Raw genomic sequence first — 26,991 nt, forward strand, 5'->3', positions numbered from 1 at the left:
CTTAAGATTTTGTTAAATACTTATAAGCGGTTCAAAAGTATTTTTTCGTAGCAGATACAAAAAAAAATATATATTTGCGGTTTTTCAGAAACATTTACAAATGCCATTTGCTACTTTCTATAATGTCTAGACTAACTCGAGGGCTCAAAATAAACCTATATGAAATCTTTTTGCAAAAGTGTTTTATCGAACTTCGAAAATAATCTCTGATCAGACCACGCTAAAATACACATATACACATATACATACACTGTGATCTTATAATTTCGTCGATAATATTAATAGAAATCTGTTCCTAATTTTTATAATTATTGAGGTTGACACGACGAAAAAAGAGCCGTACCCGAGTTACATTATAAGTACTCGAAACATCATAAACAACGCGTCGGTTCAAGACTGTTTATAAACGGTCCTATTATTCTAATTCTGACAATAAAAGTGAAAGCTTCAAACTTCATGCAAATTCCGATTGATGTAAACATACCTGACTTCCTTAGTTTTTACTGTTGCATAATCGTTGACAATAAGAGTCGTAAATTTCATCTCCCACGGGAGCCGAGTCGATTCTTTGCCGTTGTTCTTGATTATTGTTCAGCTTTTTTTCTTTCAATTACCTGTGGATATCAATGAATAGGATTTAAAATAGTAGTAAATTTAGTATTGTGTTCGATTTTCGAATGTAAACTTTTTTTTTTAAATTAAGGAATGTAAATTTATTTTACAGTTGAGTCAGACTGTCAGAGTCAATAAAAAAATAATATCTTTTAATGAATATGAAATAATCTACAGGTCAAAATTAATTGTTTTGTAAAATTATTTTGTCTTACACAGAAATACAAAAAAAAAAACTCTATTAATTAACGCCTTTTTCTCAAGTATCATGTGGGTATGCGCATAATTACAAGCGCATAAAACAGTCCAACTAATATTTTTATAGAAGTCATTTCAACTTAGTACTGTAGGTGTTTTCTTAAGTATTCCAGTATTGAAATACTTACATGTAAGCTACTTTTTATGACTTCATATAAACGTTTAACATAAGACCTAACAATGTTGTAGCATAAATAACAAGAACATAAATTTGTATCGTACTTTTTTACAACAATAACAGCCGCTATGGCTTAGTTGAAAGTAGACATGACTTTTAATGGAAATTCACGAGTTCTAGTCTGAGAAATGGTCTCTTGCATGAGATATATGCATAATAGTTCATCTGGTATTGATTTTAAATTATAAATGTGGGTGTTTTTGCGTTTGCATGTTTTCATTTTCGAGATTCAACAATGTTTAAATTTTATTTTATTTCTGATTTTATTATTGCATTTTATTGTTGCATTTATATCAGCACAGAGAATATGTACCAGTTGTCTACCTTGAAGGGGTACAATTGGCTTCGGTTTAATCAATAATACTACGGGTAAACAATAGTAGTTAGTTATTGAACTATCTGTCAAACAACAGCCTGTAAATTCCCACTGCTGGGCTAAAGGCCTCCTCTCCCTTTGACGAGGAGGTTTGGAACATATTCCACCACGCTGTTAAAATGCGAGTTGGTGGAATACACATGTGGCAGAATTTCTATGAAATTTGTCACATGCAGGTTTCCTTACGATGTTTTCCTTCACCGCTGATAGCTGACGCAGCGGTGCTTGCCTGGGTTTGAACCCGCAATCATCGGTTGAGATGCACGCGTTCCACTGGGCCATCTCGAACTACCTGTCAATGACACTTAAATGTGTTTTATTTGCTCATCGTGTACTAACATATACATACACTATTTTCGTGTTGTTGTCAGTACCTAAGCAATGTAATGATTAACAAACATAAAAGATTTCATATCGCATTCAAAACAACGTCGAGCGAACAATCGTACTCCTCAAACAATTACACCCCTGCCCATAAATACAAAGACAATCCAAGCATACATCCGAGAAATTTAGTCGTCTACGCTAAGCAAACATATGATTTATAGATATACACGGGACCGATGACGTTTCCACACCATAAATCGCGCCCTCAAGGCGGACATTGGGCGTATATGAACAGGGTTCTACTATGAATACGTGTATTCGTACCCCAAGCTGCATGAAGACTTCTCAGCGATGGTATACCGTTCACGCTGGGTATGGACTTGTGTGGAAGTATAAATCTGGTGCATCCGGATACCCACCACGCCGGTAGTGGAGACGATTATTCACTGAGCATCGAGTTCAGTTGTGCTTGCAAGTTTAGGAGGCATTATCAATAGACTATCTATATTGATTAAATATTATATAATTAAATGTATATGCCTGGTGGTACGTGATATGCAAGAATTATTTTTATGAATAAAGATGCATTTTTTATTATTAAAAAATCTGAAGGACTATGTAAGCAAACCATGAATCATTTAATGATATTAAGCAGATAATTTAGTCAATAAAATATTATTGTCTGTAGAAAAAATATAATGTTTAATAAACTAGGGATTATAGAATGTTGCTATGCATACTTAATTGTTGGTAGGTTCACTTGCTTACAAAAATCTGAATATCTTCGAATATATATTCGAATATGAATTTTGTTAAAAAAAAAATATGTAAATTATTTTTTGTTACGAATTAGGACAGACAGTAGGCTTTTATATTTTTTTATTCATAAGACATTAACAAATTTATACACCGTGATCCTAATTGTTTATAATAATAAAGTCCCTATTTGTTTATAAAGGTGACCTAACTCACCTCTAGCAAATACTAATTGAATTTACAAGATAACATCGTGATTCGGATATAATTCAAGTAAAATACCTACGAAAACTACCAACAAAGATAAATGGTTTAATAATCCTGTGAAGCAAATCGGCTTTAGAATTATCTAAACTTTACAATAAACGCTAAGGTTTTTTATTCGTTGTAATTAACAGGAAATTTCTCAGAAATTGCAATAAAATCCTACTTATCATATTTTTATGATTACAATTTAGGAGATTTAGAAATGTACCGTTATTCAAAGGTTAATGCACTTCACAATTTCGAAATAAATCTTATATTCAAAGTGCATAAATTTATATCAAAGAGATTTTAATTTGCGGTAAATATGGCTTCAGTAGTCTAAATTTAAATAATTTATGCAAAATTTATAATCTTTCCGCTATTCGTAATATTTGAGCTCGAGAGTTCCCTCGATTTGTTTTTAAAGAGCTAGGAATACTGACAAAACATTTACAATATTATAACGTCAGCGGTCTTTAAAAACCAGATATACTGTAAAATTGGGTTTACGATGCCTTCTCATAAATTCAGACCCATAATTATATTGGTTACGAATAACATAAATAGAAAAAACAATTTAAACTGCTGTGGTCTGAAAAAAAAAAATCAAATTAGAAAGATACGACATACCAAAAAAAAAAAAATTAATAGACTACACTTATAAAATGTTACTTGTAAAATGCTTTATTTGTTTATTTCCATGCAGCATATATAAATTTAATTGTATATAGCGGATATTTATATAGTTACATTATTTACAATTTGATTAGTGAATAAATAATTTTCAAACATCAGCACTAGTCTTGTAAGAATTAATTTAAATAATTTATATATTGTATATTTTTATATTTTTAGAATATCGATCATCATATATATTTTGGTCCCTAAAAATATTTTTTTTTCACACATCAATAATTTTTCTAATCCCAGTATCACATAGCTAATACGCGTGCCTCGTAAATCAGCTTGCCATTTTTGTTTTCAACGCACCGATAACTCTTTTGTCATAGGGCGATGTAGGCGCAGGGCAATGGAGTTATTTATATCGTATTTTCTTTGTAGAAGAAAATTTTCCTTTCTGTTCGGTTCACGGGTCAGTGATCAGATTCCTGCCTGCCTTAGGTTGCGTAACGTTAGAAAACCAGAAGGATGCTAATGAAATTAGTTAATGTTAACAAAAAACAAAATTAATAATTATTAAATACTTATTTCATAATTTTGAATTTCGAATTTTAAATAAAAAAAAAAAAATAAAGAGAAAAGCCAGTTGCCTATGCCTAAAAATATTTATTATCTCACTCAATTTAAAACTCTTGTTTACCTTTTTCATTAACATTTAATAACTTAAAGTCTATATTAATATCGATGGCCGCGATATGATTAATGATATAAATTCTAACTTTATTCTTTATAAAAATATTTACAATCGCGCAGAAACTCAAGCTGTTTTCAGATACCTCCCTATACCCCATATATCTAGGCACCCTACGGTTACTTCACCACTGTGTCCATTGAACGCCCCAAGGAAATAATTGTTTATTTTCAACAGCTAAGAACCCGATCCACTGAGAACGATATCGTTATTTTAATTTATATACCAATCCATCCCCTTAAGTGAATTTGTAGACGACTATTTAAAATCAAATATTTCGGCTACTAAAAAACTACTAAATAAACGTGCTTAATATTGTAATAAATAAAGTAAATTATATATTTAACTAACGACCCGTTCTGGCTTCGCACGGGAGCAATAATATGACATTACAGTAGAAACTTCTAAAATTATCAGAATTTCTTTATTAATTTTTCCATGTATTATATATAAAAACCTTCTTCTCGAATCACTCTATATATTAAGAAAGATCACATCAAAATTCGTAGCGTAGTTTTAACGATTTAAGCATATATAGCAAATCAATGTTTGTTTTATACTATGTAGTAATACACATAAAAGTACCGCCAACAAAAAAAAACAAAGCGACAAAACGTTTCCGATCCCATCGTAAAACTAATACGTATGCAAAACATTTTCAGTAGTGTATTCGTGTTAACACAATATTCGTAATAATCATTACATTGCATGACTAACAGTTTCCTTAGGTATTTTGTTTGGCAATTTAGGTTCCACAATGATGTAAACATACCAGACCACGCCATATAAAGCCGGCCACACAGGCAGCAACAGCGATAAGCTTTGAGATTAAATTCTTACATCGTAAGCTCAGAAACGACTAATTTAGAAATGCCATATACGGAAAAATAAATTTGCCACGTTATAACTGTTTACATACCTTAATTTGATCACTTTATTCCATATTTAAATAAAATATTAAAAAAAATATTCGAATCGTATAATGATAAAAAATTTAAATGATATTAATTGCAAATTTATTCAAAGTTCCCGATAAGATTTTGTCTAAGAAGTTACGATTCGTATCATTTTATGTTTTTTTTTTTTATTTCATAAATTATTTTGGTTTTAACTGAATATTAAAATGAGAATACACCATTAAACAATTCTCTTGGTCTATCATAATCATAATAAATGGTTCGCTATTTTGTTTTATAAAATTGAGTCATTTTAAAGACTCTATTCTTACATTTACATTTTTTTGTTATAGTTATTTTAGAAATAATATGGTATAAAATATTTTTTGACTATTTTATTTTTACACTGCTTATATATTTATATTATGTTATGTAACTTTAAATAAACCAGTTATTTTATTAAAATAAAATATTGAAAATTTATTGAAAAATTTTCGTTGGTTGAATTTCTATAATCAATTTGCACAAAACGTTATACATATAGAGGGTGATAAATAAAGGTACATAGAGTAAAGCGGGGCATAGACAACAATAGCAAATGTCGGGGCTCACTCGCGAGCATTGTAGCGTGGCGCGGGAGGCGTTACGAATCAATGGAGGGAATTATCGGCACTGCTGCGCTGTTGAGCCTCCGTTTCTTTGAAAACGCTTTCAAACATAAATATTTATAAAAATAATAAATAATTTATTAAATAAAAACTCTTCAATAGATCAAGTTTTTGTTAAAATTAATAATTCAATATAGTATTATTCATATTGTCATCGCTATTGATTTTTATATTACTTTGTTATTTGACCTATTTACTTTATTGTGAATTTGCATATAATTAAAATGATAAAGTGATGAGATCATTTTAAATAATGACCATTGTTACAAAATATATAGCATAAGTTTTATTCGCAACATATAAAAGTTTGTAGCATCAAAGCATTTTGCATATGATTTGATTTGAAATCTAATTTTCTGGCTTGTGATTCAAAATTTTATGAGACATATGTGTGTGTTATATGTTAAAATACATAATACAATATTTATTTTAAGCAATTTGAATACGATTAACAATGACCAGAAAAAAAGTTTTTTTTTGTTAATTCTTATAAAAAAATATGTTATATTATTTGCATCTCTACGGTTTCCTCTGCGCCAGATTAGTCCGTCCCACGCAGCGTATCGGTTGAAGAGGTAAATGAAATGCTATCCGGAGGGGAAAACTTAAATTACTGAATTTGAGGGTCAAAGAAATAAGTCTTTCGAAGACACAAACGACACGCCGCATTGAATCGATTGATTTAAATTTTTTTTTGTAATTTTCGCTTCGGGCGTTTGTTGCGGACGATAAATATAAACACTTACCTACTTAATGCGAGTACCATTCTAGTCAAGTAATAAATAATTGCTTTATAAACGATCATTGCAAATTGTAATTTGGTACCTATATTATCATTCATTACAAAATATAGCGATTTATAAGGATGCCAATTGCAATCACTTGCGGCCATTTTTAAATCACCTAAAGACGATTTAATAACATTATATATTTTATCGCACGTACTACAAATTTACATACTTTAATAAACTATTATTATAAGGTCAGGGAGACAGATGACCGAATTTACAAATAAAGTTATTAAGAAATAGGAAGCAATAAAGTACGCGTAAAAACCTTTAAAACCCTACGCTATAAAGCGTTTGATAAATGCATCGCATCACTTTGATATCGTATGAAATTAGGGAAGGGTCGTAATGACCCGTTTACTGTTATCTTTGAACATCGCTACCACAAACCAGCTCTATCTAGTTCGGCAATTTTGAATTTTACGTCATAATCCCATACTAACAGTAAAAAAAGGTATCGGGAACAATTTAGCATAAAAAAAATTTACCATTCAATTTTATACTTTAAGTTTTTTATATTAAAGTTTGAGTTAATGTAAATACATATAGCATATATAGCAATGAAACATCTGCCGTTATGACTTGGAACCGACTCACGCGCATTCGAAATTTTTGAAAAAAGAACCGACGGCAACAGATGCGACATGTCGGATTCCTACAAGCAGATGTTTATAAATTCCCTCATCATAGATTAAGCTCTTGGATTCCTTTTGTTTTTGCTCGTTTATTGAACAATATAGCGCCTTTAAATGGTGGTGCTTTGTATAGTGATATGCGGGCAAGATAATGCTGATAATTAGTCTGTCTTGTTCCATTATACGTTAAACTACATTTTGCACGGAAGAGTTATACGGTTCGCTATCCGCGTATATTATTGTAATTGTTGACATGATAGCTTTATGCCTTCTCCGGAAAAATGTGTAATAACTTAACTTTCTCGTTCGTTTTAATAATATGTTTTAGAAACTTGCGCTGAAATAAGTAAAAATATCGCGGTTTATATAACTATTTTCATTCATTTGACTAAAAATGTAAAAGATTATATAAAGTGTAAATGAAATTATTAATTACGACGTGGAATTATGATTAAATCCATGTTGCAGGATGAGGTTGGTTGTGCATCAGAAAATAGGCAATCTGTAAATAAGAATCCCTTCCAAAGCAGATCCTTGTTAAACATTGTAAAAAAGTAAAAGCAAACCAGAGTTTTACCTATAAATAATAACTTTTGGTTTATTTTTTTATTAATTATTTTTCAAACGGATACAATAGTGATCTTAATACATCGTTAAGATTAAAGAACAAATACAAAAAGAAAAATTCTTAGTTTTTCCAGTTAGGGAAATTTTAATCATCGAATTTTCTACAATATGTACATGGTTTATATAAACCTACCACTTAAATACCTATGTTTATCGATGAAGCCTGCGTTAAAGTCGTTTAAAATATCAAAGTGAACAGAAAGCAGTACTTTATCTTATATTATTGGCATACATAGGTATGTAGATATATCGAAGTATGAGGATTAATTATTTGTAGGGTCTTGAGACATTTTTAAATGATATATAAATCAACAAATTCAAATCCTACATAATTTTATAGTCTATATCATCTCGTATAGAATGTATGCGTTTTCACTGTCAGTCATTTAATTTCATTTCGATGTATTAATTCTAACACCTGGATGGAACAGATGATATTTAATCAAAGATCGCGAGTATGTCTCCCACAAATTTTAGAGTGTTTTTAAGAAATCAGTGAACGTGTACACTTCACCTGCTCAGGGACTAAGCATGATATCGTGAAGAAATCTGCATGTTCTATTTACATGTAGACACTACACCACAATCTAAAAGTACCTAGAATAAACTTCAAAGCATTTCCCTTAACGATGAGGAGGCGTTGTATAAGTAGTGGGTTCATACGGGCTGTTAATCTGATTTCATTACAGAATCGAACATCTCATGTGGTTCTTCTTTTATGGAATAGATATGCAGCCGGATGTCACGTGATGCAATATGAACACACAGATTGAAATAAATAGAAATAACCACCTTTCTGCGTATCATATTTATGACCTTTAACTATATGAAGAACTGCTGTTTGGTACATACATGTATGATAAATGGGTAGTACATACCGAGACGGTTTTTCCATGAAGCCTTATAACCAAATGTATTTATGTAGTCGAAAACATTAAAACCTTTATATAAAAAAAGGACTCTGATTATTAACACTGAAGCGCGTTTAATGTCACTTAAAATGTTCTCAAAATGACACTATTATTTTTTATAGTTTCATGTACTTCAAAAAAAGAACCATTCATTCATTTTTTAAATTGATTTCTAGAATAGGTTTATTTGCTTCCAAAATATCTATACCTCATCACGTAATGGCTATTGGTATCACATTTTTCGATAGATATATTTAAAAAATATAGGTATCTAATAAAGCCGTTTTAGTTTTTCAGATATTTGGAAATAGAAGTAGACAATACAGATAACCAAAACGAATTATAAATTCGTTATGTCGATAAAAACTTTAACGAACTTTTGTAATTGTGGAACGTTGTGCCAACGTTGAGTTGAAATTTCATGGTCAATTTTTATTCAGCGTCGAGGTTGGAGTTGCCTTAATCTGAATTACTTTTAACTGGCGTTCGACATGCAACCTTTGCGTGGTCTAAAATTAGACGAAAGAGGGAAACGTTTATATGTATTAGGAAATGCTCTAAGATCCTTGAATTAAATATACGCAATCAAATGGAAAGCTTTTATATGAACAGTTTTTAATTTTATTAGTGTCATTTAATATAATATAAAGTTTTTTTTTTATAATCATAAAAAAACAACCGTGGCTTATAATAAAGATATGCAATATTTTATACTATAATCCTTATAAAAAATTGCTTAGAATTTTTTATTTAATTAACTCAATATTGCTGAGTTGTTTTATATCTGTAGGTATGTATGTAGAGTATGACATAATATGTTGATTCGAAATACTCAGTAATCATGTTATTATTTTTTGGTACTTACATGCATTAAATATACAATATATATACAAATCAATTTTTATAAACAGGTTGATTTTTTTAATTGATAATCGTTTTTTTTATTAACCCCTAACTATCGAACGCCTACGCCTGTTTATACAACATATCATGAATACCTATGAGTATATATACATATATGTTGGTTCTCTCTGTAGCCCACATGTGTAGTAGCTAACGTTTCCTGCATTCTTTTATTCGCGTGACGTCACCGATTGCTATGGTGAGTAGCTCCGTACAATAGCCACGGGCGAATCCGGCCGCGCCCTATAGCTATAGGAATATAATATTTATGAGGGGTACGGAACTCTATAATTACATTGATTCGGGAATTGGATTCGACGCCCAAATATTATTAAATTTTTTTGAACATGCATCTAAAACTTTAAACGAAGAAAAAAAATGCAAATTTTATATTTCACTCTTTGTATAAAGTACAACAGAGTCCGCGAAGATAATGAACCGAAAGGGAAAGTGGATGTGCCACGTGATTGTAGAGTCCCGTTGGCACCGTACCTGTTGCAGTCTTATTTACGACCCAAAACAATCGCTTTATCTCGCCCCGTCCATATAATGCGGCCGTAAAACCCGATTCTTTACACGATTCAACATTTATAGCCTCTTGCATAACAACTTTTGTTTATAAACAATAGTTTCAAGGACTCCCGGCTACCTTACGAATAACCGACGGATTTTGTTTAGTTGCAAATTTACGCGCGCGGGGTAGAGGTACGAGAGACCGCACCGCGAATTATCGATTGTAATTGCCTTATTAAAATTCAACTGCCGTCGCTGTCATTACAAACTATAAGTGCTATTTATTACGTTATTAGATTAACGTTTACGTAATAATAATGAGGTGTTGATAAACAAATCGATTCTCATTTGCGATATGTAACAAAGAGCGATAACCTGAGAGTAAATTAATAGCCATACCACGAGACGAAATATATTAAGGCCGCTGACTGATATTTGTATTGTTTGACATTTATCGTACCGCGGAACATAAATAAGTGATGTGCATCCTAATTTATCTGTTCGCTAATTTTATGTGACGGCAGAGACAAATATAAGCGATTCGATTAAAAATATAATGACTCGTATTAATAAAAGTAAAATATTATAACGAAAGTGTATCAAGATTGCGCTGTCGATCGTGTAGCAAAAACAAAAGTCTCATCGCTACAAAAAATGGACAAAAACTGTTCTTGACGCGGGTAATGGCGGCCGAAGCGCTAGGAGGGGAGAGTGGGGGACAAAAAACTAATAATAACAGTGTGTGTCACCCCATCACCGCCGTGTCCCATTTCGCCGCACCTACCCGCCCGTCACTCGTGTGAACTTTGTAAGCCATGTTTGATCTAAAGATTTCTTACGTATTTAAAATTAAATATTCCGCCTCATTCAAATAGGCGCTATTTAAATAGTGCCGATCGTGATAAGATAAGGTTAATTAATTGCGTTTCTTCAAGTAATTTTTTTTAACTTTTTGGTATTAAATCACTGTAATAGGAGGAAAAGGATAGATTATAATTCGTGTAGAGATGTTTGATTTACGCCTCGCATTTAGCGGCTATTATCGAGGTAGCTCAAGTAGGTAATCGTTCGGTGTAATCTAACGTAATTATAACATACCTCAGCTAGTGTAAGTCACGATTTGAACTATCTGGCATGGCGAGAGTTTTAAAAGTAAAGTCCTTGTTAAGCTGTATACATAGCAAAAGTTAGTGAGATAGGTTTCGATAGCGTGGCCCGAATCTGATTATAATCGCAGCCAAGTCTTTAAGTTGTGGCTACACTCAATTGTTTTTTCCCAATGATTATTTTGCTGTTTGGATTTATTTCTTTAGTGACATTATCGCTACTGAAATTAGAAACTTTACGAACTTGTTTAACTATTATCAAATATTAACGACAGGTTTGGAAAGTAAAAATTAATCTCAGTTCTAAAAATAAGTCGTGTACAAAACTCAGCGAGATGGAACTTTATCTAACCTTTTTTGTTTACGATTAAATCGTTATGTTTTCATAAATATGCCTTCAGAAAATCACTAGATTTCCTAACAAACATTTTCAAAAAAATCATTAGTTTTACTCACAAGACTTTTTTTGTTTTAGTATATAATATTATCCCGTTACATGTATTATATAATCTTATGTTATGCAGAAATAAATAAATTAAGCAAATTAGTCAGTACAGTAAAGCGTAGTATAGGTATACTTATATACGTAATATAAATACGTAATAATCGTTAGAGAAATATTATGTAAATCAAAAATGTATGATTTTTTTTATTATTTAAACAGCATGTGGTTATTTTTTTCTTTATAATTACCATCCAAGTAAGGTCATTAGCATGTTGTAAAATATAAATAGAAATATATATTTGCATAATCTCTATGATTTAATAAATTGTCAATTTGAGATCTTAAGTAAAAAAAAAAACTGTAGATGGAAATTGAATCATAATATCAAATTCAGATGAATAGATTAGTCAATGCGATTGATTTACATACTTTTTGTATGTATTATATTTATAATAAAAATGGTCATAATGAACGAAAATTACTGAGTCAAGTGTGTAGCCAACCTTAAATTGAGACCGTGAGTTAAAGCGGCCGATAATCCTGGATGTAAACACGCGAAACACGATCACCTCCCAGAGACCGCCTTCCATCGTTCTTGGTACAATGTATACAATTCCCCAGAAAATGCTGAACGATTTTACATCAAGCATTTACTGTAAAAAGTTAGTTCAAATATTCAATTCTAAATCTGGGTAGTACTAAAAAACCATTAAAATTGACAAAGGGACAACGCGAGCGCTAAATTAAATTCAAATATCGAATGAGGAAGTCGCCACCGCCCCCTCGCGTCTCCGCGAGATTTATTATATTTGTCCTACGCTTATTTCATTACCGCTTGTCCCATGGATCCAAAAGAGACCGTTACATTTTTGAATATCGAATCTGTATCGATTTTTAATTTATTCAATTTGATTTGTATAACTAGATTTAACTGTTTACATAGTACCTCTTTACTTAAAATATGTTTTGGTTTCAGGTACGGCAGCTGAATGGTGACCAAATTTTAAAGCACAGATTTAATATTAACTTCCTAAATACAACGTACAATTTAAGGTATTTTATGAATTATATAGGAAGTAGAGTAAAGAGGCTGTAACATGATAATGAATGATTATGCTTTTCAATTTAATAGTGTTTTAAAATAGGTAAGGAAAAGTCACAACAACATAAATAATTAGTTTTGAAGGGATTTGTTTGTGCAATTTAATCTGTCATTTTCACGTATAAAATTACTTATGAATAGAAAGCAATGAATGATTACCTATCTCGTTCTCACTCGAGTACAACATTATCAATCTAACGCGAATCGAACAATAGCTCGCATGTTTGATTTATACAGTCGTTTAGTAGAAACATTACGAGTAATTATAGTTTGACTGCTTAACCTTAATGCTTTATACTTTTATTAATTGTTCATTTTCCATTCAATAAATCTCCTTCGATATAATAATTAATTTCAAAATTTGCATAAACTTAATCACCTTGACATTAAAATTATTTACAATGGAAAAAATAACATCAATATAAGAACTATTCGGGTTTGTTTGTGTCTTGAGCTAGAATATAAATTAATCAGAAAGTTAATACAAATAATAATCAAATATTATTCATATCTAGAAGGAATTCTCCATCAAAGAATAATTATTGTATTTATAGATTAAATGTCAATGAGTCGGATTACCATTGAAAAATACTTATATCACAAAACAAAAGATGTGTATATAAAATCTAATTATCGCTACATCGACGTATCTACTGAAGCATCTGTAACGCAACCCAACTGTCAATTGTCAACAAATCCCAAGACGTTTCGCTCGCGCTACACCTCCACAAAAGCCGAACAGAAGTAGGAGCTCAGCTCACGAGGTTTTCAAGGGTGGTGGCTTTCGGCGGGAAAGCGGCTCGAAGGGTGGGGGAGGGGGCGTGATGGCTCGTATTGATTTAGTGCCGTCGTCGACGGAGCTATGTAGGTGGGAAAGTATCGCTTTGTCGCTTGATGCGCTTTCTTAAACGGTAGGTGTTAGTATGAAGAATATAGTTGTTAGAAGTTAGTTCCTTTGTTAACTTGCCGTTTAATTGTTAGAACTATGGGGTAAACAATTAGTACTGTGACATTATATTTCTTCAAAGTATGTTAATCCACCAAGGCTGTAGGTACTTAATTGTTACATTGATCATAAATAAGTAACGTGTAATTTGTTATTAAAACACTCATACTAATTTATGTTTTTACGTAAGAGCAAAGGTTTAAAAAAGTAAATTATTATTATTCATCATTATGATTAATGATTATTTCATCGAGAAATTATCCTTAAAATATTACAACAGACCCTAAAAGTGGTTTACAAGAAAAATGATATTCCTCTAAATTCATCAATTCAACTACAAATTTGATTTGACTGAGACTGTTTTTCTTTCCTAATAAGAAAATAATTTTGCCGCAAAGCGCTTTCCTGAGCTGCAGCGCTGAATTCCCCCGAGGCGCTCCGGCGTCGAAGATTTAAATGGATATTTAACTTTAGTCTCAAGGAACCCAAAGTCTATTGCTTTTAACGTCCTCGGACAGATAGGTTTTTTCTTTAGAAACTGGCGAAGCTTTTAGCAAATGTTTTTAAAATGGCTGGAATTAAAAAAAAATACTCCCAACTGTTTGTTTTTAATCCTTGGCATACTCTTTCAAGGACGTCCTGTAGAAGAAAATAAGTAGTTAATAAAAGATTGGTCAATTTGAATATTTCTTCGGGGTATTTTTGATAAGAATAGCTCACGATAAATTTCTAACAAGTTGTTTTGGTGTTAGGTTGGCATAACTATTAAATAAATTAAATAACAAATAACTATCCACAAAAGTCATAAAACACGACCCGACCTTACAACATTGTCATTGCCATCAAAGTAGTTTGTATCCCATCAAGGTAGTATGAACGGCATTCAAAAATAAGGTACATAATGACGTTTGACGTTTTATCATGCTGGAAATAATTAAGCAGGTCACATCACAGATATTTTTATTGACAATCATTTCTCACGTTTCAAGTTTGATGAACGATTTACTACTTTCTATTAGCATGTTTTTAGGAAAATAAATTAGAATCAATTTATCGAAATGAGTTGAAAATTAAAAAGTAAAAAGATTGATATAATTTGAACGACATAGTTTAAAACGATTTGTTTATTTCATTTGAAATGAATTACATAATTCGAATAGTGAAAGTGAATGATAAATTATATTCATTGCCATAACACCAAACCATTTAAAAACTATACTTATTATAATTTATACACTAGGCTGGTGTCTGCAATGTATATGAATAAAAATATATGTAACCTCCTTGACATACCCGGGGAGCCTTATTGGAACTAACTTGCTTCCTAAAATGGGAACCAAATTGGCTATTGAAACCAGATAGTGCTTAAATCCTGTTTTATGTCGCAGGTGATTGGCAATTGGCGATAGTATAGCTGATGAGAGGGATACTTTCCCAGGAGGACCTTAGAACCGAATAATAAAAAAGTGTTAACCGATATTCTCATTAAACAATTAAAAGTAATGCTTTTATGCAATATTTTACTTTAAGGTTTCCAAATAAAATCAATTTGGTAAAATTCATTTATAAACAATCTTACATGTGTTGAGGACTTTATAATTCTATTACTTGTTCTGTGAAGATGAATGTCAATGAATGTGTTTTTGTTTGCGTATAAATTATTAAATAAACATTTCGTCGTCCATATTTATTTTTTATTGATTTATTTTATTAGGAAGTCAACGGTACGTTATAAACACATCCTACCTATTATAGCATTTAAATTTAGCGAATAACATTAATACTGTGAACAGATTAAAGCTAAATTAACATGCAGCTTATACAATTTCAATATAATTAGGAAATGACAATGACGGTATCGCCTTCACATCAGACAAAAACCTAACCGTAAAGTATTTTAAAGACAAAAATGAAGTTGTTTAATTATAAAGACAATGTTGATTGATTTTTTTTTTATGGTGTAGGTTGGCGGACGAGCATATGGGCCACCTGATGGTAAGTGGTCACCATCACCCATAGACAATGACGCTGTAAGAAATATTAACTATTCCTTACATCGTCAATGTGCCATCAACCACTTGAACTAAGATTTTATGCTCCTTGTGCCTGGCTACTGGCTCAGTCACCCTTCAAACCGAAACACAACAATACTTAGTACTGTTATTTGGCGGTAAAATAACTGATGAGTGGGTGGTACCTACCCAGACGGGCTTGCTCAAAGCCCTACCACCAAGTAATTGCTTCCAATTCCCAAATAGAGCACGTCAATTTTAACAGGGCTTTTAAATTTGATAACACTTATCTTTAATATAACCTCTCCCAGTATTTTCCTGTCACTAAGACCTGTTTATCGTTAAGCAGGTTTGTTTACAATGATTACATCTGACCTTTGTAACTTGTCTAGATTAATTAGTGGCCAGAGTTTATGATCACCGATGCTTCATGAAGTAACTGTATTGTCCGATGTCTTATGCGAGATAAAAATCTAACTATTTACGCATTGCAATTAGTCATTTTAATTGCTAATGTACACTAGTAAGTATAAGACGTAGCTACGGGCTGTTATAAAATTTTACTTGGACATTTTCTCACTCAAACTCTCATTGACTTTATTTTATTTCAACACAAGCATGATATCATATTCTTACAGCCTAATATAAATAAATATTTTTTTATATTTTTTAATAGAAAGCGCACTATTATTAAACTTATTCTTGGTCAATGAACTGTCAAAAATGTTCTAAAAAATACCCGGTTTCGTAAACCTGTGCGGGCGTAAAAATTTATGACCGCTGAGTTTGCGCCTACGTAGCCGGTCTTGGGTTCGCTTCCTACTCAAGATAATTATCATTTTAATTAGCTATCGTAAAATTCTACCAAAACTATTGTTTTAACTCGCTCGTGAGGCAAGACCTTGTAATTATATTATATCATAATTTAGTTTTTTTATTATTTAAACACAACAGTTTCCATGATAATAAAACTTTACCAACTCAACGTGAGATTACTATAATAAAATACTTTCAACGAATGATACAGGTTTTTAAATTTAAAAAGTAAAATGAGTTTCAATTAGTTGATTAATTATATCATAAAAATCGACTTACTAGGCGTTTCATTCAAAATTTAAAAGGTGAAGGCCTTCTATTTTATTAAGAAGAGATTCTTGGAGCTCGATCCGTCACGCTATATACTGCGACGTCGTGCATAACGTAAAATATAACAGCCATGTTAGCACAAATGTTTGGAATATGGTAAGCAGTATACATTAATTGAAATAAAGTAGCTATTTATTATATTATTATTTTTCTTATAGAACACGCTGTACGTACATCATTTATCCAATTAAATTTATATGCTACACAGTATCAGGGAGTAAGTATTAATGGTCACAATTGTCTCAGATTATCGCAAAATTATTATTAATGTTAAATAATAAGAATATATTTACATACACATTATGCCGTAGCGCAGAAAACTTATAAGGTTGCGTTCGCTATTGATAAATTCATAAAACTTTTTATACTAAATTCATCTCTTTATCATAGGCGCTACTACTTGATATTTGCGATTCAAAAAGTCACCCGCCAGGTAGGACTTTCGAGTGATCTTTTATTTATAACTACGTAAGAATTTTTTTAGCCCCTACTATTGTTCTTTTGAATAAAAATGATAACCCAACAAAAATACATACATATTATAAATGAAACAGACCCACTAAATTAGTAGGTTCATATATACAAAGTATAGATATTATTATTTTTTAATTAATTTGTAGGCGAAAAATTGCAGGTCGAAGTTTCTCTCGTATCTTAGATATCTCTTACCTATTTCACTCTCACTCACACAGTTAATTATTTTTCCACCAAATGTCAATCCTGTAAGTGAACCAGAGTAATAGTCTCAAAGGAGCATTGATGGTGGAAGAAGTATTTTATAGTTGTCTGATTAATTATTATGTATAATTATAATTTCTTACGCACATATGCGTGAAATCAATCGATATAATTATGGTAAACTGACATTTTGTTAAACAACGTGTAACTTAGGTCGTTTTTCCATTCTAATCAGATTTACGTCGACAGAATACATTAATACTAATATCTACAAGCGTTTTGCCGATAATTCAATTGTAAATAATAATCGAGTTCGAATTGAATAAGCACGATAGTAGTGAACCTATGAGACCGGAAACCAGCGGGTGTCCTCTCCCATAATTATATTCACGGCTGATATTTTTGAACTTTCACGTGAGTTCGTATTTTTTTCGGAATATTTTTTTTTTTTCTAAACTTTTTGATTTACGCTGAGAGTTGGATTCGGTGAATGTCGGGAAGTGTCGAAAGCTTTATACGACTTCCAAATTTATTTTGTCTTAAGCGATCTTTTGACATTGTCGTTACACATTTAGATATAACATCCGATACATGACATATATAAACATATAGTAACTTAATGTATCGTTTACAATAAAACTGTTTGGCGTAATATTTGACTACAATTATTCGTGGTATTTTTAAATAAGGAAAATTTGTAAATAAATGTAGGTATATTATATATTTCTATAAGGGTTTCCATAGAAATTTACCGACAAGGTCCAGACGCGTACAACGTAAATCTTTTTTTCCTCTCGGGCCGGAAGAAGTGCAAGGGAGCGAAAACTAACAGAAAAGAAATGGGCTCGCTTCTAGCACTTGACTGAACTAATTGTTTTAGTTGGAAAACAAATGTTTATACAAAGTATATTGTAAGTAATGTAAGAAAACTCATTTCTATACTTCAAATTACTTTAATTACGAATTAAAAAGTCACACAGAATAGTTCTTTTAGGAAATGTAGTTATTTTTTTTTTAAACAAGCGCGCCAGACCTGCCTTTTCTATTTCAACAGATAATAAAATCTTAATTTGTGACATAAGTTCATTAACAAAATTAACGTTCGATTTCAGTAGACATATGCAATAACTGGCTCGGCATATGAGGTAATTAAAAAAATCTCCTAAATTATTATTTATAATATTACAAATAAGTTCCATTTGCTGACATCAAATTAACAAACATTTTTACTTACATGAAACAAAATTAATAACCTTGCTAAATTTGTTATTGAAACACCACATAAACTAAGATTTTTAGATTGTTGTTTTCTTATTGAATTATACCGCTCTCCTTTTGTTTACACTAGAGAATATAACGACAATCATAAAAATATTTGAATAGTTGCCAAATGATACAAAATACGAATAAATATATAGCTGATTATAGGATAAATAAATAACAAAATATGACATAATTATTTAAATATATACAAATGAAATAGACGTGTTAATCAGAGTCGACAATGGCCTAGAATAAGTTAATAATCCAATTAAAATTTCCTTCGACTTCTGTCCTGGGTCGTGTTACAAATTCGTATAAATCTCTTCGAACTCGTCCGACGGAAATAGCACTTCGTCCGTTAATAAATCACAGTCTATTTAAGCAATCCCAAACGAAAAATCAAAAATAAGCTGAATACATGTCGCCTAATACATAAGTCTGTCACATAAAATAAGATAAAATCGTTTTGTAATGTTGTAAGGTTTTTTTTTTCTAATTAAAATTTACAAGCAAATTATATGAGTGAATGTACGTCTTCTGTATATTTTTTTTATTGAAATTAAATGAGGTTTTAATCGGCATCATAATTAGTTAAAATCGCGTCCAGTTCGATCGATTGAATAAAATTATTGCTTATGAAACGATCGGCATTTGAAATGAGGTTCGACTTGTTGCTTTGTTCTAGATATTTCACATTATAAGTCTGAAATCTTCCTTAGCATTCAAAGGTCTGCTTGAATCTAAAACTTTGATAGTAGCATACCGTGGGAATGATATCAAATTGAATGCCAAAGGAAATACAAATCAGTTAAACCAGTTTAAATAGTGAAATCAACGCTACGAAATTAATTTAAGAGAAAAATTTACTGATCTCTCAAATTTATCTGGGATTTTGCGCATTTTATCGCACCAATAAATGTCAGCCACCGATCTTTTTGACGTAATTATCGTGAGTGCTAAATTCCGGGCCATTTGATTCGTTTTACGTTTTCACTTATTTCATTATCATATTAAATACGCAAATATGAAATATGAAATAACAATTATTCATCGTAATATTTCTATTTTAATTGCATTTAATTTCGTTACAAAATCCTGGTTTTATTTTAGGTAAAATATTTTATCATATAAATAAATATCATGTCGCCGTAAAATTAAAAATAAAAGATCGGTTAATATTTAGATACCTTAAAGTTTCGTAAACCAGTTATATTCAGTTACACTTATCTCGTTGTTAAATATTGTTGACGGCGTACAAAACTGACCGATGTAATTACCGACATTTACAACCTCCGATAACGTTTAATTAATAATTTCTTTGCAACTCTTTGTATAAGTCGTAATTTAAAAAAAAGAAAATGCGTTATAATTTATTCCAATGACGTTTCAACGGATTGTAATCGTATTTTTGGTTTGTTTTTTTTTTTCATATACATAATACGATGTAAGTTTCGTGAATCGGGATTTAGTGCATGATTAATATTTTTATTGACTATGTTAAATTTATTTTATCTGTGGCTTACGCCTGACGTCACTGGATGAAAAGGAATTCCGGAGTGTAAAATATAGCCGATCGCCACCGCGTGGTGCAGATACAATGTCCGTTACATACCAACAGTGGCTTACTAAAAATATTATTTTATTATTATCATAAAAATGTCAACACGAAAGAGGTTATATATATCTTTCTAGAAATTATTTTTTTAAAACATGAATAAATTAATCGCTTAATGCAGATTATAGAAATAAAAAAATATGATTTATGCAATGCAAAATTTTTCATACAAATGGTTATTTTACTGTTACATAGGTACCGTTTCGTCTGTGAAGCGTTAGACAAGTTCCGTAATTAATTGTAAGAGCCGATTGTACCGACGACAGGGGAATGATCCATTAGATTTATTGGCTCTTATGCTCTGATTCAAGATCGTAGCTATTTGCAAGTTGGTTCAATCGTCAACTATGCGGCGAAAACAAAAAGAAATACGTGAATGAAACATCATCGTCAATATTACATTGACGGAAAATGAATAAAGAAATTTTATGAGCTTCCCAATGTTTATTTAATGCGCTAGTCTTCAGAAACGCCTCTCACTTAGATAAAGAATATGCAGTGATTCACATTTATAACTTATTAAGACAATACATTTAAACAATATTCCGTTCGACAGCGCATAACTATAAGGTCGATTTGAAAACAAATAACGTTTGAAAAGGAAAGGGAATTCTATCAAGAGATCAGCGCGCGTGCTTTTTATACTTAATATTAAAAAAGAGTCTTTTTTGTTACGATATATAAGAGTAAAGTAAGTTTAAATTCGTTATCAATAAACAAATCGACACGTACATTGATGAGCTATATCGATGTTCGCAACAAAAATCGTTGGTGGCACACACTTAATCATGTATGTGCACCTGCCGTTATACATATTCATTAGCGCGGTATCGCCCCAGTCAATATCAATGACTGTTTTCGCGACATCGCAATGGATACGCAGATAAAATGAATATATTTGAATTAAACGCTAAGTAATAATATATATCACTTATATTAAACAAATGTACGTAATAGGAAATATTATGCGAAAATAAATAACGAAGATTATAGATAACTTTGTAAATATCAATTTTCTTTTGTACAGTTAAAAAATAATTTTAATTTTTTATTCAATTATGACTACTTAAGTTGAAATGGGATATAATATAATATTATTTTCATTTTCAGACGATTTACAGTTTCAATTGTTGTTTTTATTTAGAACCTAGATTCAGACAATTAAGCGCTAGATATAATAAAATTAAACTACTTTATAATCTCTAATTATACATTCAAAAGATTCGACAATTACAGTTACTTAAAACAAACATTGCACTTTCGAATAAATAAAAACTATTTAAATAAGAGAAATCGGGTCTTTAAATATAATGCACTCATTAATAATTTCAAAAACTACCGCTATATAAGAGATTTAATAAAGAACAATAGCGATATGCAAATATCACCAATTAGAATTGTTACATAGGAACAATAAAGAAAAATTCAACCCAACTGATTCAATTTAAAATGAGTCTCGTCTCGGTTCCGCTTGGGCCGCGTCGATCGGGACGAAATTGAAATGAGAAAAAAAAAAATCAGGGAATAAATAAAAATAGAGATCCCGCTACAGCGCAAGTCGCCGTTGAAATGAAAATAAAACAGCAAAACGCTTTTTGTGGACGAAATAAATTAAAAAGTGTGTCGCGATTTTGAGAGTAGCGTCGAGCGAGTTTTGCGTCCCGAACTCTATGCCAGTGGTATTCCGTTAATGGTATTTAGATAGCTCCAGTATGGCTGCCTGTTTGATTTACTTACAATCTTTATGCGTTCGATACTATGAAGTCCTTTCATTATGTGTATTATTGACAAACTTAATCAAGATTATGATAAGATTGAATATTTTAAGTGTTCTAATTCGATTGCTTATAATAATAAAAAAAAGAATTTAAATAAAGAACAGAATTTTGAAAAACTAAATTTAAACACTATCCACAAAAAGTAACTTGATCTTACGTTTCGATCAAAACATGGCTGTATTCATTGTAACAAGAACATTGTTAATCTACTTATGGAACTTAAAAAAAAACAAAATGATTCCACTCCGGGATTCCTTTTTACGCGAAAGGTGCTTAGCCATTGAACTATTTTCTACTTTACGACTCCAAAAATAAAAAAATATCTAAAAATTAAATATTCAAGTTATTAGTATAATTATGGAATTTGATGTTCGATATTCAATCTCACAAGCCCCATTTTTAAACGAAGGTATTTTTTTTTATTTCACTAATTGATATATTGCGTGTTCAAAATATGTTTACAAAACGTAATCATATTCAATGCAGTGAAAAACAGTAGACATATATAAAGGGAGAAAGTTTTACCTAAATTATATTTGTGGGCCGTCACGCTTTCCCGTGGAGGGGGCGATTAGAGGGGTCCTTTGAGCCCGCTGGGGCGGTATCTATAGGTATTGAATGCTGATTGACATTTTTTCCGCTCTTAGTCTTTTTTTAATTTGTTTTCATTTTATAAGATAAATAAATAAATTTGTATTAGATTTGTTTTAATAAGTTATTGACTTAACCTTAAAAAAAGAAACTTGAGCTTATAGTCTAGTCTTACATACACCAGCCCTTGAAATGGATCTGTTTTAGAATATTTTTTAATTACGAATTAATAAATAATCTAAAACAGAATAAAATAGAATTAATAAGTAACTATTAAACATGTTACTTATTAATATTTTCAATTTTCAATAATTATTATGTCACATTACTAATTTCTTACATACATATATAGATGAAGAATAGAATTAACCATGAAAAAATATGTTACGCATTGTCCTCCCTACACATAGGAGTCGCTTGTAATCCGACCGCCACTTAGGTTGTGGGGGCAATCCGCTATATACGCATCTAACACTTACGTAGTTTTCTCGAGGAGCAAAATTACACTTAGCTGCTACTGTAACTCATTTATTGATAATGTATTGTTTAGATTCTAAATCAATACTAAACGTTTGTTCATTTTCTAATTAAGCTACTAGTTCATATTGTCACGTACTATAAGCTGATACATCAGCCAAGTTTACGCCAATCCCAGCGCTCCAGATTTCGTGCTCCACTTTAAGTTCGATATTTTAATACCTATTGAGAAAATAAATTCATATCGCAAATAGAAAACAAAAAGTTTGCACGGGAAAACTTTATCAAGTTTGCGTATATTCAGGAATAATCTACATTTCACATTTATACGAACAGCGTAAAAAAGCCAAGTAGTCCAAACTCAAACTAGCTCAAAACAATAGGTACGGAGAAAGTTTCGCCCAACAGAGAGGCCGTCCTCAAAGAGAGCGTTTAGAGGCGTGAGAAGATGCTATCCCGGCAAGAAAGTTTAGTAAGAATTTTTAATCAGGCGTCGTTAGGGTGTACTGTAGTAGAGAGTGCGGGGGTGGCGGGGCGGCGTCGCGGCGGCGGCCGGCAGTGCGCCGCGCGCGGCCGACGCGCCGCCCGCCCAGCAGTCGCCCGCGCTCGCCGCCGCTCGCGATCACGCCGCAGTCGCGCGCCACCGCCGCCGCCGTCGCGATGCCGTCACGCGCTCGACCCGCCGCGAGACCCGCCACGCTCGCGCTCTGAGCTCGCGCGCGACACCGCACGAAACTGAATAAGTTCGACAAATCCTCCTCCTACCTGGACCACTATATAGACGGACGAGTGAATCTCGCCACCGGTGATAGTTCTACACAAGTTTTTCATTTTCTAGTACAAAATTGTATAATATCCTCGGTAGAGAGATGAGATTAGTATTTTTTAAAGTACAAAATATTGTAATATAGCAGCGCTGTAGCGTCTATAGATTACCTTTTAATAAATACAGGGTCAGTTTTGTATGAATTCATTGTGATTGTAGTTTAAGTCGCCGAAACAATATAGCCACTCTTCATACCGTTTAGAGATTACTGGAATCATTTTAGGTAAGTTCCTGATGAGAGGCATGTGAAAATACACAACTGAACAATTCTTATAATCGACATCTACTACCCAATTCATAATTAACGTTATGTTTAGTATGAGAAAGTAAATAAATGCACCACGACAGGTTGCAATATTAAAAAGATAAACAAGCGAGATCTACATTTTTACGTCCACTGTCGACTGATGACCGCTGTCGAGAGTCGACAATGAGCTCATGATTTCGGTGTTATAGTAGTCTCCTAAATCACTATTTGAGTGCCGGGCGACAAGACTTCGCTGCTTGCAATCCACAAATTGTTTGTCCCGCCCCTAACAATGTAAATTTAGAACGAACGAATGCCGATCGTAAATCGAACGCTTCGCGATTGTTTTGAATATAGCAATGAAATGTTGCAGCGCCTAAGAACTGATGAATGCAGTGCTATGTTCGCGCCGAAATCAAGATTAATCTTTTGTTTTCATTCGAGCTGGCAAATGCGTTCTATCGATACTTTCAACAGATTACACCTGATAATCAAATCAAGGCCGAATTAACATAAAGCGCATATAAACATAATTATATACGGATAAACGGAAGCAATGTTTCCTTTTTTTGTTGCAATAAATAACTTATCTTAGTCTGTGAACGTCAAATTAGGAACGATGTTCGACCTTTTGCTTTCGATGTCTGAAAATATTCCCACATATACATTATCTAATTTGCAGCTTAATGTTACATTAGAGATGTACTAAGCCCATGGGAATGTACGATACGAGTGAAAAAAAGTGCTCTTCGTTTTATCTTTTGTCAAGATTAACAATAATAGAAAAGATTTAATGCCTTGTAATCGTTTTAATTCATCTTTCTCTTTCTTGTTTGTTTTTGTCTCCACCTTTTTATTCAGGTTGATTATCAATATTATATATGCAGTAACTAGGCATAAGTCAAAAGTATTACAATAGCTAATTTCAAGTAATATTATGTTTTAATTATCTTAAGTTTCAATCATATTCATCAATGTTAAACTCGATAAAATAATATTACAAAACAGTTTCAATTTGAATAAGTAGATAATTTGTGTTAAAAAATTGTGCGCTTACCGAAATTTATGACATCTATTTGAGCTAAAACACCAATAAATGGAACGTGCATTTTACGTAAAGAACAATAAGCCACTAAATCATAATTCTTTCTTTGTTAACAAAAATACAAAGGAAATGAAACTAGCCTTGTTTTTATTTAAAAGACGCGTGGGGCTAACGGTGTAAGACATCACGAAAGGTCCCTTAAAGGTAACAATGACGAACCATGACTTGAATGAGCTTGCGCAAGAGTTTTTGTCGGAAATAATCTGAACGCTGAAGATAATGCTGTTGTGTTTGAAGTTATTGTCGCCAGGGTGGCAAGTGAAAGCGAGTCTTATTGTACTTTTAACACGCAGAACCAACCGCTTGTATTAATTGAAAAGCTATCGAAAATTGTATCGAAAACATCATCAATTCTATCAAAAATACTTTATGGTAATTGAAATATATACGTGCCTAATATAAATTTGTATAAATTTTTAATGTAAAAAAGGGTTTTTTATATTTAATAATGATATCAATAAATGATAGACATCTTAATAATTACTAATATATTAAACATTTTAGATCAATAAATTGATTCATAAACTTATCGATTAAAATCAATAAACACTATAAATAAATTTAAAAGTTGTTTAACCAGTCGTTATTTTAGAAATCATAAATTATACTCGGTAAGAAGGTATTTTGAAATAATATTTTTTATAGATAACGGACTCTAAGCATGTTGTGAAGCAAGCGTTGACAAGTCTCGGGCCCTGACCTCGTTCGTGACTTTTATATTCTCATCCGAAATCCACTTCCTTTTATAGTACTTATCTATAATGTATTCGAGATAATTCGAAACAATAATACGTTATTTCATAAATTTGTCATAAAAATATAAAATTTTAAATAAAAAATGAAAAGTGTTTTTATAAAATGTAAAAATGAAACGGTTTTTTATGCGCAATACACTTTATTTGAACTACGAAAACATTGATATCACCAACACACTGCTAGTGCCATTTGCGTCTGAGTGTGTAATAAATCATTCTCAAAACGAGTAATTAAAATACTGGTGGTGGAATCAGGCATTTTGAATATACGCGTGGCAGTGAGCGATGCAAAAACACGAAAGTGATATTGCACGCCCGGCGGAAATATGAAAACAGTGGAAAATTGCAATTGAAAAAATAGCACGCGACAAACCTCGCGTTTTTATTGGTCCATGTCGCTTACGACGTTTCGAATAAACATTATAAATTTATTCAGAAATCAACTTTTATCTAGACATAAACATAACTTTTAATTTAAGTTTATTGACTTTTTTATTCAAATCGATTCATGATAACAAAATGGACGCTAATAAAATTTAACTAAAAATACGATACCAAATTTAATTTTTAAATAATATATTGAATTTTTCATTTCAAATCCCTAGATTTAGTTTTTACGTCTTAATTTAATTGCCACGCGTAATGATTATATAAATTAGCATATCGTTATATCTGGTTAAAGAGGCATTTTGTTATTTTGTTTCACATATAGCGAAGCTATAAAACGAGTAATTAAAATTGTATCGCGTCAGAACTGGTAAAACTAGCTCATAAACTAAAATAATACTGTAGAATCTGACAGAGTGACAGTTATCTTAGAAACGATCATAAAA

At 31.5% G+C, this 26,991-nt stretch overlaps 1 protein-coding gene across 3 annotated transcripts in view; it reads left to right on the forward strand.

Annotated features, from left to right (window-relative positions):
- The window catches only part of LOC124535088 (homeotic protein antennapedia-like), a 166,734-nt gene that overhangs the window by 76,540 nt on the left and 63,203 nt on the right, over nt 1–26,991 (forward strand). Inside the window, exon 1 of one of the 3 annotated variants that reach the window (XM_047111143.1) lies at nt 23,976–24,274. The exons of the other annotated variants lie outside the window; for them this stretch is intronic. The gene's annotated coding sequence lies outside the window, so the exon portion shown is untranslated. Of the gene's footprint in view, nt 1–23,975; nt 24,275–26,991 lie in introns of those variants that run through there. 3 annotated transcript variants of the gene reach the window in all.

Source organism: Vanessa cardui, chromosome 14 (genome assembly GCF_905220365.1).
Source record: "Vanessa cardui chromosome 14, ilVanCard2.1, whole genome shotgun sequence".
NCBI classification, from domain to species: Eukaryota; Metazoa; Arthropoda; class Insecta; order Lepidoptera; family Nymphalidae; genus Vanessa; species Vanessa cardui.